The 12,942-nt window shown below is 39.0% G+C and overlaps 1 protein-coding gene and 1 pseudogene across 27 annotated transcripts in view; both read right to left on the bottom strand.

The window, feature by feature from the left end:
- Nucleotides 1–12,942, bottom strand: part of RGS22 (regulator of G protein signaling 22) — a 127,227-nt gene that overhangs the window by 38,477 nt on the left and 75,808 nt on the right. The window lies entirely within an intron of this gene.
- LOC112916959 (mRNA turnover protein 4 homolog pseudogene) lies at nucleotides 3,581–4,560 on the bottom strand (annotated as a pseudogene).

Below are 12,942 nucleotides of genomic sequence, written 5' to 3'. Positions count from 1 at the left end.
AAATATGGGGTGTGGCATAAAGGCTTAGGGAAGTTTTATGACCTATGGAGAGATTCTAGGCTCCAAATAGATACACTGGCTAAAGGAAAGAGGTACAATAAGAGAGGATGTTATAAAGGGAGGCAGAAGCCAAAAGAACATGAATATGACCTTTTATCCACTGGTCAGGAATTTGAATTTTTTACCTAAAGTTACATAAGCTCTCTGAGGAATGACATCATTGGATATGAATCTTAAAAATAAATCACTGTGGCATTAGGGAAGAGAAACAGTTTGAGTAGGTCAATATTTGAGGTAGTTTGGAAGTTATTTCAATAGCTAGGTAAGAAATTATATGCCATCTTCCCCTCTTGCCTGCTTTTTTTTGCAACAGCCTCTTAACTGGTCCTCTAAGGTTCCTCTTTGCTTTCTTTTTTTAAAATTATTTTTATTTTTATTATTTTTTAAGCAAGCTTTTATTTTTTTTAAAGATTTTATTTATTCATGATACACAGAGACAGAAAGGCAGAGACACAGGCAGAGGGAGAAGCAGGCTCCCTGTAGGAAGCCCGAAGTGAGTCTTGAATCCAGGAACCCAGAATCATGACCTGAGCCAAAGGCAGACAGACACTGAACCACTGAACCACTCAGGTGTCCCAAGCAAGCTTTTATTTAGAGCAGATTCTTGCACCTTTAAAAGCTAGTGGGTAAAACTACAACTTAATATCTTGACTAATTCTTATTGCTTTCCACAGTAACTGCATAAATATCAAAGCTGTGCCCTCAGTGCTTTAGATTTTTAAAGGCATTTATATCAGAATATCTTATATTTGAGGGAAATACTTCCTATTCAGGTTGATTTATTCCATCTCTGTTCTTGCCAGCACTAACTCCCAAGTTTCCCAAATATATCTTTCTCACCATTCTAAGTCCTCTATTTTTTATTTTATTTTATTTTATTTTAGTCCTCTATTTTTTAAATTCATTTTTTATTTTCATTTTTTACTTAAATTCAATTAATTAACATACAATGTATTATTGGTTTCAGAGGTAGAGGTGACTCAACTGTCTTATATAACACCCAGTGCTCATTATATCATATGCCCCCCCTTAATGCCCATCACCCAGTTGTCCCACTCTTACCCCCCCGCTCCTCCAGCATTCTCAATTCATTTCCTATGACTAAGAGTCTCTTATGGTTTGCCTCCCTTTGTGATTTCGTCTTGTTTTATTTTTCCTCTCTTCCCCTATGTTCTTCTGTTTTGTTTCTTAAATTCCACATGAGTGAGATCATATGGTATTTGTCTTTCCCTAATTGACTTATTTTGTTTTGCATAATACCCTCTAGTTCCATCCACATCATTGCAAATGGCAAGATTTCAATTTTTGATGGCTCAGTAATATTCCATTTCATATATATACATATATAAAATATTCTATTATATATATACACCAAATATAAATACATACACAGCATATTTTCTTTATCCATTCATCTATTGACAGACATCTGGACTTTTTCCATAGTTTGGCTATCGTGGACATTGCTGCTATAAACATTGGGGTGCAGGTGCCCCTATGGATCACTACATTTGTATCTTTGGGATAAATCTCTAGTAGTGCAATTTCTGGGTTAAAGGATAGCTCTATTTCCAACTTTTTGAGGAAGGCCAATTATTTTTCCCTCTTTGCTTTCTGACAGAATTTTTTTACCACAGCGAAGAGAGAAATCCTTTTGTTAACACTCTGCTTTTCAACTCTTCAGTGACTTCTCCTCTCACATATAGTAACAGCCAAAGTCCTTATGACTACCTATAACTGGGATTTTTGGAAGTTTCTCAATACTGAGGGGACAAGGGTTATAGTTCAGGACCTGTCGGGGGGATGCCTCTGTAAATACTCTAGGGTCTCAAAACACCCTAACAGCAGAGCTGAACCAGGTATAGACTTTAGCCTTGAATCTTTAAAGTGCAAAAACAAAATAACTGATAACCTGTATTTCTGTACCCAGCAAAAATACCCTTATAAAATGAAAAGAAAACAAAGATGTAATAAATCAACAAACAGAAGTAGACAATTCATCACCAGCAGACTGCACTATGTACATAAAACAAACAAAAGTAAGAGCAGGATGAAATAGAGAACAATAGAATGCATAAATATGTAGGAAGTATGGATAAATTTTGATTGTAAAACATACTAATAATGAATAATTTCAGAGGAAATAGTAAAAGAGCCTAAGAAAGAGAAGTTGAGATTGAAGGGGCAGATTAAGGTGCAACTGAAATGATCTACCATGAACCCTACTATAGGAAGGAAAGCAAATGAGGTTAGAGTCAGGATAGTAATAATACAATATGTAGAGAGGAGTTTCAAAGAATGAGAGTGAATGGAGCACCTGGTGGTTCAGTCAGTAGAGCATGTGACTCTTTTTGTTTTGTTTTGTTTCAAGTTATTTAAATTCTAATTAGTTGACATATAGTGTAATACTGGTTTCAGGAGTAGAATTTAGTGGTTCATCACTTACATACACCACCCAGTGCTCACCACAAGTGCCCTCCTTAATACCCATCACCAATTTAGCTCATCTTCCACCCACTTCTCCTCCAGCACCTCTCAGTTTGTTCTCTATGTAGTTAATAGTCTCTTATGTGTTGCCTCCAGGGTCATGAGTTCAAGCCCCATGTTGAGCATAGTGCTTACCGGGAAAAAAAAAAAAAAAAAAAAAAGAATGAAGATAAGGGAGAAGGACATGTAGAACAGGTAAAAGGGAGTAGTATAAAATTCAGTACATCATGAGACCCTTGATAAATATTTGTTAAATGGATGAATGGAAGACTAGCATTCTAAAGTGAAATGATGGTCGGAAAGGGGTAATTTCAGAGTTCAAAAATTTAAAGCTGAAGTAATTCTAAATTATGATGGATTCCAATATATGGCTATCCCCATAGTAATGTAGGGAAAAAGGAGATAAAAGACACTGGAATTGGGTGAGTTAAAAAATACTAACTATATATGTTTTAAGAGTTATTTAGTAGGGGGGATCCCTGGGTGGCTCAGCAGTTTGGCACCTGCCTTTGGCCCAGGGCGCGATCCTGGAGTCCCGGGATTGAGTCCCGCATCGGGCTCCTGGCATGGAGCCTGCTTCTCCCTCTGCCTGTGTCTCTGCCTCTCTCTCTCTCTCTCTCTCTCTCTGTGTGTCTATCATAAATAAATAAATCTTAAAAAAAAGATTTAGGTGGATGTTGAAAAAGCTTCATACGTTAAAAAAAAAAAAGGAGAGAGAAATTTCATGAGTCATGCATTGAAACTTCCTAGAAAGATAAAGAGAACTTAAAAGGTGTTTTGACAGCATTAATGAGACTTAGGATAGGGGAAATTAGTAGATGGAGCTACTTAAAATTTTTGAAGTATTAAAAGTTGAGTCTTGAACAGCAGCAGAGAACCTCTCTATTCCTAAACATTGTGAAACATGAGAAAAGGGGCATACCTAAAAGATATTTTGGATGTTCTATTTAATTAGGCAATCTATGGGCTGGAAACTTCCTTCCCTAAAACAAAGGTACATAGTTCATTGGGCAAAATAGTACAAATTGAACCATACTCTTGCCGAATGATTATTTATTCATTCATTCATTCATTCATTCATTCATTCTAGGAAAAGTCCTCTTTGCTGTCCACGGGAGCCACCCTGCAGACAGCTTTATTCCTTACAGAAACGCAGTCCATCCCTCGCCCTCCCTGCTGTTTGCCCAGTGGGTGGCGCCCCTCAGTCCTGGTCCAGGGCCTGTCAGCCCTGGTCCTCCACTTCTGATTCTTCCTCTGCGGACTCTGAGGCACTCTCGGGCGAGTCCTCTCCCATCTGCTGGAACCTTCCAGACTGTTCATCCCACATGTATCTGATGGTAACTTTTAATTCAGCCATCTCATACCCGAAAAGCTTCAGCAGCGGGCCTGCTCTGGGGTCAGCACATCACCTTGCACACCTCGTGGTCGGACAGCAGGGTCACCACACCTCTCTTGAGGGCAGTGGGCAGGCCCAGCTGCCTCAGCTGTGGCTCCATGGAGTGGGGGAACTGCTCCAGGGGCCCCGGGTCCAGGGTCACGGTGAAAGTTGCTTTGTTTCCTGCTCGAGCAAGTCCATTTCCGTGTATTTTGTAAACCACTCATTCACTTCCTCCTTGGTACGGTTGGTGAAAAGCAGGCCGGCCTCACCCTTCAACGTCTTGCTGACCTGACGCAGGTTGTCTTTGTACTCGTCAGCTGGGCTTCCACCCAAGGCCACCCTCATCACCTTGTTTTTGCCAAAGAACATCCGGCTGTGCTTCCAGGCGTTCCGGATGTCCTTCAGCTTGCTGTTCCTCATGTTGGCCACGGAGAAGATGAAAAGGTACTTGTATGTGTCCACACACTTCGAAGCTCTTCTATCAGGTTCTGTTTCAGTTCTAAGCCTTTCTTGGCAGTTTTGGTTAAGGAAACTTGTCGCGCTTGGATTTGGGCATCGCGCTGCAGGCACGTGCGGCCCCAAATGAAATTTCTAAAATGAAATTTGCAGGATGCCTGGGTGGCTCAGCGATTGAGCGTCTGCCTTCAGCTCAGGGCGTGATCCCAGGATCCAGGATTGAGTCCCACATTGGGTTCCCTGCGGGGAGCCTGCTTCTCCCTCTGCCTATGTGTCTGCCTCTCTCTTTCTGTGTCTCTCATGAATAAATAAATAAATCTTTAAAAAAATAATAAAATAAAACGAAATTTGCTTCAAATACACATACGATTTTTTCTAACCTTGGGAGTTAATTTTTTTTAACTTTTAATTTAAATTCTAGTTAGTTAACAAATGGTGTAATATTAGTTTTAGGTATACAGTATAGTGATTCAACATTTCCATACAACACCCGGTGCTCATCACAAGCGCCCTCCTTAATCCCCATCACAAATTTCACCCATCTCCCCACCCACCTCCCCTCTAGTGACCATCAGTTTGTTCTCTATACTTAAGAGTCTATTTCTTGGTTTTCCCTTCTCTTTCTCTTTTTTTTCCCTTTGCTTATTTGTTTTGTTTTTTAAATTTCACATGAGTGAAATCATATGGTATTTGTCTTTCTTTGACTGACTTGTTTTGGTTAGTAAAATACTCCCTAGCTCCACTCATGTTTCTGCAGATGGCAAGATTTCATTCTTTTTTATGGCTGAGTACTATTTCATTGTGTGTGTGTGTGTGTGTGTGTGTGTGTGTGTGTGTACATATATACATATACCACAACTGCTTTATCCATTCATCAGTCGATGGACACTAAGCTGTAGAAAATGTAGAAAAATGACCTGTAAATTTAACTAGTCTAATACCTTAGGTTTGTGTCAGATTGAAATCTATTCTTAAATATTTTCTAAGTTGGAAGTCTTAAAAGTGCATGAATTAAAAGAATGTCATAAAAAGATAAATTAAGAAACTAAAGACTAAATAAAATGACCAAATTAACAACATTAAAAATGTCTCTAGAATTGGCTTCAATAACTTCAAATTTACCTCACAGGAGAGTAAATTTGACTCCCCAAATCATTTCAGTTAAAAATCAGTGGTCAGGTTTTATTTGGGGTTAAAAAACTTCTAATGGAAAAACACAACTGCTTAGACATTGGGTCAGTTACATTGAAAGTATAGTCTAAATAAAAACTTGAAGGACACCTGGGTGGCTCAGTGGTTGAGCGTCTTAGACTCAGGACATAATCTCAGCGTCCTGGGATCAATTCCTGTATTAGACTCCTTGAGAGGAGCCAGCCTCTCCCTCTGCCTGTCTCTGTCTCTCTCTCTGTCTCACATGAATAAATAAGATTGATAAATAAGTAAATAAATAAATAAATAAGAACTTGACGTGCCACATATCAAACTCTTTGTATAGAAATCAGGATGATTTCTTTGATTTAAAAACATAATTAACAGCGAAGAGGGTAAAGTACTAGAATAACGGTGATACAAATGACAGCTTCTGGTGGCTGCTCAAATCTCTTCTTTTCCCTTTCTTTCCCAGTCTTGCCTCCACTCTGTACGTCTTTTAAGATCTGCTGCTATCTTCAGTCTGATGACTCTCAATGCTATTTATATTGTCTATCATTATACCTTCGTGGACATTCCATGATGCTATTGTAAAGCCAGGTTACTGATGTGACTATATCCACTTGGCTTGGGCTTTTACCTTCTGAAATTCTGCTTTACGATTTTCTTCAGAATGAGCGTCACTTCACTTTACCAATACTATATTAATAGCACAACTTACTCTTTCTGATCATTATTTTTCATCCTTTTATACCTCTCACCAAGCTTTATACCTTCAGCACAATCTGTGGCTTCTTCCTGTCCTCCAAATAAATGGTGCACCACCTAGTTTTTTTTTACTTTCTTAGTAAGATGGGTCTAAAGATTGCCCATCATTTCAACTACACTCCTAAAACATCCTTAATTCCTACCACCTTGATCTTCTGCCCAATTCTAAGTCAGCTGAATCATTCATTCATTTTTCCAACTCTATCTTCAAGCTCCCCAAAAAAGTTGTGACACCTGGCTCCGTTATACATAGATTTAAAAAAAAAAAAAAAAGGAGCCTCAGTTGTGATCACAAAGCATGGTAAGTATTTCTAATCAAATCTTATCTCCCCATTTCTAAACTTTGCCATTCTCATAAAGAACCCAACTGTTCCTTATGCTTCTTCACTTTCAAAAGATTTATGTCCCACTTACATGGGGAAAAAACTGGCATGAATGCCCTCAACTTTCTTCTCAAGACCCTTCTGAATATTTTTCTTCCTCTAATGTTTCAAAGGAAGACTCCTCTCCAAGACTAAACCATTTATGTGTGGTCTTGACTCCATTTCCCCCCAGAACCTTGCAACATTGATTATTTCCTTAGCACTAATGTACTTAATTTACTTTGCTGTTGATTCTACCTTCTTCCTTATGCAAGAAAGCTGTTCAAATGAGGTGTCTCTCCCCATTGTAAAATAAGTTCTTGACTGTTTTGTCCACAAACTATCACTCTTCTCTTTTTCCCATCTCTACAAATCTTCACATTCCCTTTTCACCCACTCCTTAGTCTACTGCAATCTGGTTTTCTTTCCTTTTTTTTTTTTTTAAGATTTTATTTATTTATTCATGAGAGACACGGAGAAAGAGAGGCAGAGACACAGGCAAAGCGAGAAGCAGTCTACATGCAGGGAGCCTGACATGGGACTCGATCCTGGGTCTCCAGGATCACGCCCTGAGCCAAAGGCATAGATGCTCAACCACTGAGCCACCCAGGCTTCCCTGCAATCTGGTTTTCAAGCCAATGAAACTGATCTAAGATCACTAACAACCATACAAACACCGATTCAATAGCTTCTCTTCTTAATCTTCACTGTATTTGATTCCTTTTACAGCTTTAACATTGTTGATTACCCTCTCCTTGACTCTTTCCTGTGCCTTCATCACTGTCTTCTAATCCTCTACCTATTTCCATGCTTAGACTCCTTTGATAATTCCTTTTCCTCTATCTCCCCTTAAAAGAAAGTATTCATTAAAATTCTATGTTCAACTGTATTTTCTTCTCAGTTCACATTCTTTCAGTTTCTCACACATGCTAAGCACCCTCTCACAGGGCTTTTGCACTATGTACTCTAGCCTTCTAAGCACTCCAGTCTTACCTTCTTCTTGCCTTTTGCTGGGTTTCTATTCATTCTAAAGGAGACAGTCTTCCTTGACCCCTGAACTCTGTCCTCATTATTATTATTTTTTAAAAGATTTTATTTGGGGGATCCCTGGGTGGCGCAGCGGTTTGGCGCCTGCCTTTGGCCCAGGGCGCGATCCTGGAGACCCGGGATCGAATCCCACGTCGGGCTCCCAGTGCATGGAGCCTGCTTCTCCCTCTGCCTGTGTCTCTGCCTCTCTCTCTCTCTCTCTCTCTCTCTGTATGACTATCATAAATAAATTTTAAAAATTTTAAAAAAAAGATTTTATTTGTTTACTTATTTGAAAGAGAGAGAGAATGAAGCATGAATGGGGGGAAAGGCAAAGGGAGAGGGAGAAGCAGATTCCCTGTTGAGCCGGGAGACCAGACACAGGGCTCAATCCCAGGACCCTGAGATCATGGCCTGAGCCGAAGGCAGATGCTTAACCAACTGAGACACCAGGTGCCCCTTCGGTATCATTCTTCCATGCTCCTGTGGGGCTCTGCACTTGTATGTTTCTCCCACTGGACCACAGGGTCTATTGAGGACAGATTGGGTCTAATTACTATATCCCTAGTATCTAGCATAATGCTAAATTTAGGAATAATGAACAGATGAATGAAAGACTTTGTCCATTCCCCAAAACTTAACAGTTAACTATACGTAGAAGAAACCCCAATATCCACTTTAGACTTGATTTCTTTCCTGAACTAAAATTGTGGGGCAGCCTGGGTGGCTCAGCGGTTTAGCGCTGCCTCAGCCTAGGGCATGACCCTGGAGACCTGGGATCGAGTCCCACATCGGGCTCCCTGTGAGGAGCCTGCTTCTCCCTCTGCCCGTGTCTCTGCCTCTCTTTCTCTCTGTGTCTCATGAGTAAATAAATAAAATCTTTTAAAAAAAAAACCAAAACTGTGGCTTCTAGTTGCTAACTTGTTATTGCTACATGGATAGCCTACAGACCAAACTCACTGACTCAATAATATAACAAATTGTTTCAGAGCCTCCAAGCCTCTCCCTTCCCTCTGTATTTCTAGTTTTCATTAATAACATATCATTCACAGCATAACCTTTGACTCTTTACCACTTTCCTCACTTTCTTCCTCCGTGTAAGTTCTAGGAATTTAACTCTCTACACTGAAACAAGGAAAAACTGATCAGAACAAGCATAAAAATATGGGGAGGAAATGAGGCAGCAGTTCCATTCCAACAAGAGACAAAATAAAATTCAGATATTTAGCCAAGCTCAGTGAGACTCTTTGCAGGCTACTGTCTACCACCTTCCTTCCTGACCTCACACTTTGACTTCCCTCTATGAAGCCACAGAGGTCCATGCATATTTTTGTTGTTGTTCAACTATGTTTGTCCAATCTTACTGAGAAATAACTGGCATACAGCACTGTACAAGTTTAAAGTATACAGCATAATATGACTTACATATATTGTGAAATAATTATATAGTTTAATCATCCATCATCTTATATTAAATTTTTTTTTAATTTTTTATTTATTTATGATAGTCACAGAGAGAGAGAGAGAGAGAGGCAGAAACACAGGCGGAGGGAGAAGCAGGCTCCATGCACCGGGAGCCTGATGTGGGATTCGATCCCGGGTCTCCAGGATCGTGCCCTGGGCCAAAGGCAGGCGCCAAACCGCTGCGCCACCCAGGGATCCCCATCCATCATCTTATATAAATACAAAAAAAAAAAGAAAGAAAAAGTTTTTCTCCTTGTGAAGAGAGGAGTATCTCCTCTAAACAACTTTTGTATACAACTTTCGTATATACCACACAGCAATGTTAACTACAGTCATCATGTTGTATGTTAGTTACATCCCCAGTACTTGTTTATAACTGGAAATTTGTACCTTCTGATCACCTTCATTTAAACTTCCCCTTCATCCAACCCCTACCTTTAGTAACCACAAATTTGATCTCTTTTTGGTGAGTTTGGGTTTTTCATATTATTTAACTGCATATTCCCAAAGTCTCAAGAAGCTATAATTAGGGCAGCTATGTGACCTCATTCTGGCTTAAGCCTACTGTCCTGGCATAATTATTAACACTTTCCCCTTCACTTTAAAAAGAGTCCTGATTTAGATAATAAATTATATGTTCTTCCTATATTTAATTGACACCAGGTAGATAAAACTATAAAATTTCTCTAAAACGAGAATCCAAAAGTGCTCAACACATATTTAGAGCTGAAAATAAAGGAAAAGAAGGCAAAAAAATATTCCCTGCTAAGAAACACATATTTGTCTAACTGTAGTCATATGAATTGAATAGCTGTTATCAAAGCCAAAATCCCAAATATTTTACTTAGAACTTGGATTCAACTTCACAGACTTCTGTTACAACTAAATGCATTAGGGATACCTGACTGACTCAGTCAGAAGAGCATGTGACTCTTGACCTTGGGGTTTTGAGTTTAAGCCTCACTTTGGGTGGAGGTTACTTAAAAAAAATTTTTTTTTTAAGATTTTATTTATTCATGAGAGACACAGAGAGACAGACATTGGCTCCCAGCAGGGAGCCTGATGTGGGACTCACTCTCAGGACCCCGGGATCATGACCTAAGCCAAAGGCAGACACTCAACCACTCAGCCACCCAGGTGCAGCCCCCCAATATTTTTTTCAAGATGAATGCATTAAATGAAAATCTTAACAGAAATGTAAAAATCTTTCCTCTTGCACCTAAATTTAGATATTTGTCTTCTCACTTTTTTTGGGGGGTGGGGGTGGGGGCTTCCTCACTGCCTGTTTATTGAACATTGTTCATTATCACCTAAGTAATTTCTCTTTGTTCAAATATCAACACCCACTATGATAACCAGCATAATCCTTAAGAGTGCATACTTCCCCTACTTCTCTGATTCTTTACCAGTCTTATTACAAAATTACAGAACTGGAAACATTAGAAAGGGACTTGAAAGGTCATCTTTCCAGAGTGTCCAAGACCACATTATGCACATTTACTGTCTTTTGATGCTCAACTCTGGGCTCTGTATCCTAGGGTGGTAGGGATAAAAGTGGGTAAGGAGATAAGAAGGAAAAAATGGATTTGATTGTCAATTCTTTATTGGGCCACTCTGTAAATTTATATACATTCAACTGAATTATGCCTTTAAAATCTGACAGTGTCTTTCTAGTATGTGCTTCTAATAATCCAGGGACAATGTAGAAGTGGACCGACAACTGACTACATAAAACAAAAACAAGGGGTGTAATCAGATATAGGAAACAAAATTAAAAGGCTATAGGACATCTGTAAAATCTGTGTAAAGGTGATGAAGATCATTTTTAAGTTGATATGAACTTACTTTAAGAAGGAATATAAAGATTATGATATGTGATAGCTAAATAATATAGTCTAATTGTGGTTTACAAACATTGCTTAAGTGTCCTGGGTCATTTGCTTTTTTATTGGCCACCCAGTTATTCCTTTCTAACCATTGAGTAAATAACAATGTAGCTAATGTTGGAGAAGAAAATGCTCCCTTCATACCCCAGTCAGCTACTCTGATTCACATTAATGCAGAGATTCACTCACGCACAGCTGTGGCCAACATGATTCCAATTTAAACATTAACCTATGATGCTTTAACAACCCAACAGGAAAGTTTTTGAGAAGGGACACAAGCACTGCCTGTCTGTGATCAGACTGCCTGGCACTGCACACAGCACAGCTCTAAACCCCATCTCTCCTGGAGATACTCAAAGGTTATGTAATCAGGAAATGCACAATAGGCAGCTTGCCCAGGCAGCTCTACACCTGTGCCTGTGACTCACTTTCTTGGCCTCTGTATCACATAAGGGAGAGGAAAAAAAAAAAGCAATGCCTCCCCTTAAGAAATCTCTTACAGTCTTGAACTTCTGGGAATTAATTTTCTTGTTTAACTGCAGTCCCATGACCATAGTATACTTAACAAGACCATCAAGAGAAAAAGATGTGGGATAGGTACCATGGAGACAGGAGGAAAGAACTGAACTGGATAGTGGAATGGAGAAACAGACTGGGAGAAATGAAGACAGAAGAGAGAAAGAAACAACACTTCGACAAACATTTTGTTTTGCTTTCTAAAAGGATGGCAAAATGATGAACAACATTTCATCTAAATTACTTTTAATACACATTATTTTGTTGCCATTACAAGGAAAAAAACATAAAAATGATGCTTCATTAATTAGAGCCAGTATCTTATATATGACAGGTGTATCACATTACATAGGAGATGGCTCAAATTAAAATAAATCACATTTCCCATTACGATATATTTTTTTCAATGTTAAGGTAATTTTGCCTGTAAGATTTCAGCACTGCCGCTTAATAGTTTTCAAAATCATTTTAAAACTATTATGTTAGGGCAGCCCGGGTGGCCCAGTAGTTTAGCGCAGCCTTCGGCCCAGGGTGGGATCCTGGGGACCCGGGATCGAGTCCCACGTGGGGCTCCCTGCATAGAGCCTGCTTCTCCCTCTGCCTGCCTCTCTTTCTCTCTCTCTCTCTCTAATAAATAAATCAATAAAATCTTAAAAAAGAAACTATTATGTTAAGTTTATATGATAAGTGTATTCTTGGATGGGAGTGGACCCCAATCTCCTTTAAAATATATCCTAATGCATTCCAGGCTTAGTTTCTCCACATTTATTAATTCTCATAGACCCTGGAATGTACTGATTTTTTTTTTACTGCATCATAAAGCCTAGCAAAACATACCTGAGAAAGGAGAACTGTGAATTTATTGAATTTATACTTTTTAAATATCAAAAGCAAAAAATAAAATAATTTCCACAACCGTCTGTGCTATTTGGCTTTCTCATTGTACCAAAGACAAAATGATGACAGCTATGGGGTTGGATTCCAATTATTATGCTGCAGAAGTACCCAGCAAAGTATTCTGACTGTGCCAAAGGTGAGCATAGTCTTTGGGAAAGCATCTTTTCCATAGCAGGCGTCTTTTAATGAGCTTTGGTTTGACACTCATCTACGTTCCAACGAAAACAAGAACAATTTCTGTGTAGCCTTAAAAGGCAAAGTCAAGAATAATACTAAATGCTGTAGCACATGTGTTGATTTGTTATGTTACATATCTGCTGTTAGTTATGTTAATGGAACAATTTCACATACTTGGTTTTGATGTATTTATTTTAATGGTCATGTGTATGTATCTTTCTGTGACTGCCTGGTAACACGGATTGCATGATGTTCTGCTGTCACCACCAGGCCAGGACTGGAATTAGGAAAATAAATGCAAAGCTTCAAGTTCAGA

This window comes from Vulpes vulpes, chromosome 13 (assembly GCF_048418805.1).
Source record: "Vulpes vulpes isolate BD-2025 chromosome 13, VulVul3, whole genome shotgun sequence".
Classification (NCBI taxonomy): Eukaryota; Metazoa; Chordata; class Mammalia; order Carnivora; family Canidae; genus Vulpes; species Vulpes vulpes.
Note: the sequence above shows the minus strand (reverse complement) of the source record. Positions and strands in the feature narration are given on the sequence as shown.